Raw genomic sequence first — 3,202 nt, 5'->3', positions numbered from 1 at the left:
GGCCGTTTTCGTGCGGGTGACACATAAAAGCACCCACTACACTCTCTGAGTGGTTGGCGTTAGGAAGGGCATCCAGCTGTAGAAACTCTGCCAAATCAGACTGGAGCCTGGTGTTGCCATCCGGTTTCACCAGTCCTCAGTCAAATCGTCCAACCCATGCTAGCATGGAAAGCGGACGTTAAACGATGATGATGATGATACACACAGAATACGAAAGGGCTTAGGCCACTGGTGATCTAAACTAATAGGTACGCTGCATGAGTGCTCCAATTGATAAGCTACTAGGACCCAAGTTCACACCAGGGGGCTGAAGTTGGAGATCTGTAGCCTACTTCTGAGTCAGCAGGTATAAATTAAAGGAGAAAAAACAAAACACAAAACCAAGGCCACACAAGCTTATCAAATCATTTAAATTCACCATTAAAATAATTAAAATGACCTGATAAGCTTATCCCGCCTTCGTTTTGTTTTCCATTTCCTTTAATTTATACACACACACACACACGCTTGTGTGTGTTTTGGTGTCTAAGTTTCTCCCAACCATTCAATGCCTGACAACCGCATCGGTTTGTTTACATCCCCAGCAAACGAGACCCATACGCTAAGACTCTTCAAGGTGGTTGCACCAGCATGGCCACAGTCCAATGGCTGAATCAAGTGAAAAGATAAAAAAAAGAAGACAGTTCTGACTGGTCTATCTCCCACTGTTGTTTCTTTATCCCGCACCTCTACGGAGGGGAGGGCGTGCCTGGAAGGGAGGGAGACCGACGTGCCAAAGCTAGTCTCCCTTCACATGGGGCTTTGGTAACGATGGTTCTGTATGTTGCCAAACATTGATTCCAATGCAGAAGCTAACAACATCAGATATAATGATGAGAGAGAAAGATTAATAAATAAAAAAAATATATATATACATACACCACACACATATATGCATGGACAGACAGACAGATGTACGTATGTATATATGTATGTGTGTATATAGCTACATTACACTGGCTGCATTTTTGAAACATACCAATCAATTGTTTCTTGGCCAAAACAAATGAAAAATAGGTTTCTGATATATGTATGTGTATGTATATATATATATATATATATATATATATATATATATATATATATATATATATATATGTGTGTGTGTATGTGTGTATATATATATACACACACACACACACACACAACATACACTTAGGAGTTTTACAAAAGTACTTTCACACATGTGTGTGTATACATATATATATATATACAAGCATACATATATACACACACAAATATTTATGAATTTCATAAAAGTACTTTATATTCCAAACCAAACATTACATATATGTGTGTGTGTACACACACACACACAACAGAATAGTTAAATGCATGCACTTACATATATACTCACACACAGCACACAAAATAAAATAGTTAAAGGCAAGCACTTATATCCACACACACGTGTATGTGTATATATACATATATATACATATATATGTATGGCTCCATAACTACCATCCTAGCTATAACCTTGGAGCCCCAGTAATCCTTTACAGTACTTACCTAGCATACCTAATCGTTTAGATCACCTGCAAACTAAACCCCCGTACTTTGTGTGTATATACATACACACGTGCATATATATATATACATATTCTTTTTTTTTTTTTACTTGTTTCAGTCTTTTGACTGTGGCCATGCTGGAGCACCGCCTTTAGTCGAGCAAATCGACCCCAGGACTTATTCTTTAGAAGCCTAGTACTTATTCTATCGGTCTCTATTGCCGAACCGCTAAGTTACGGGGACATAAACATAACAGCATTGGTTGTCAAGCGATGTTGGGGGACAGACACACATACATATATATATATATATACGACGGGCTTCTTTCAGTTTCCGTCTACCAAATCCACTCACAAGGCTTTGGTCAGCCCGAGGCTATAGTAGAAGACACTTGCCCAAGATGCCACGCAGTGGGACTGAACCCGGGACCATGTGGTTGGTAAGCTCGCTACTTACCACACAGCCACTCCCGCGCCTATATATATATATATTATATATACACACTGACTAGTAACACTTCTAAATGTATATACCAGCATGTATATTTGCACATAGAGTGAAAGCTATTTATTATAATCACAGATGTTAACAAAATTAGCCAAATCTTTATTTAAAATTAGTCATCGATTTGCGCCTAATTAAAACCGAAGTTCTGGATATTGTTATCAAAATCTTCAAGGAACCTATGATAAAACCACAATAATTACTATGGAAATCAACAGGAGAATGAAAATATATTTTGTTTTAATCTTCTATCCTTGTTTCATTGACTGCGGCCATGCTGGGGCATCTCCTTGAATAGTTTTTAGTAAAACAAAATGACAGAAAACCTCGGCACTTGTCTTTTTTTAAAGTCTGGTAACGGGATGCTAACTTACAGGATGTAAACAAACTCACACTGGGGCTGACAAACAATTGCACGTGCGAGTCAGGGGGGAGGGAGACAAACATAAATACATAAATACACAGTGGTTAGGACAGCGGACTCGCGGTCATAGGATCGCGGTTTCGATTCCCAGACCGGACGTTGTGAGTGTTTATTGAGCGAAAACACCTAAAAGCTCCACGAGGCTCCGGCAGGGGATGGTGGTGAACCCTGCTGTACTCTTCCACCACAACTTTCTCTCACTCTTACTTCCTGTTTCTGTTGTGCCTGTAATTCAAAGGGTCAGCCTTGTCACACTGTGTCATGCTGAATATCCCCGAGAATTACGTTAAGGGTACACGTGTCTCTGGAGTGCTCAGCCACTTGCACGTTAATTTCACGAGCAGGCTGTTCCGTTGATCGGATCAACTGGGACCCTCGTCGTCGTAAGCGACGGAGTACCAACAACAACAACAACAATTTAGATTATTCTCTCAAATGTAATGCTCATTAATTCATATCAATTGTTTTGAATTAAGTTTATTTTTAGAAGGGCATTAGAGGGTAGGTGTGAGAGGCCAGATCTGGCTGGTTTCAACATAAAACAGGTAAAATTATTCGACAGGATTTGGCCAGTTTAAATATGAAGGGGGTTAATTACTGCAGATTAGGACTGGCCTGTCATGGTTTGATTGGCTTTATCCAAATCTCTGCTGGATTGCAGCAGCCCAATCCAGTACACGAGACAGGATGGTCACAAGTTTGTCAGCTTAGGTCCTTTGATAC

The sequence above is a fragment of the Octopus bimaculoides genome, chromosome 29, assembly GCF_001194135.2.
Source record: "Octopus bimaculoides isolate UCB-OBI-ISO-001 chromosome 29, ASM119413v2, whole genome shotgun sequence".
NCBI classification, from domain to species: Eukaryota; Metazoa; Mollusca; class Cephalopoda; order Octopoda; family Octopodidae; genus Octopus; species Octopus bimaculoides.
The sequence above is the reverse complement of the archived record's forward strand: the minus strand, read 5'-3'. Positions refer to the sequence as shown.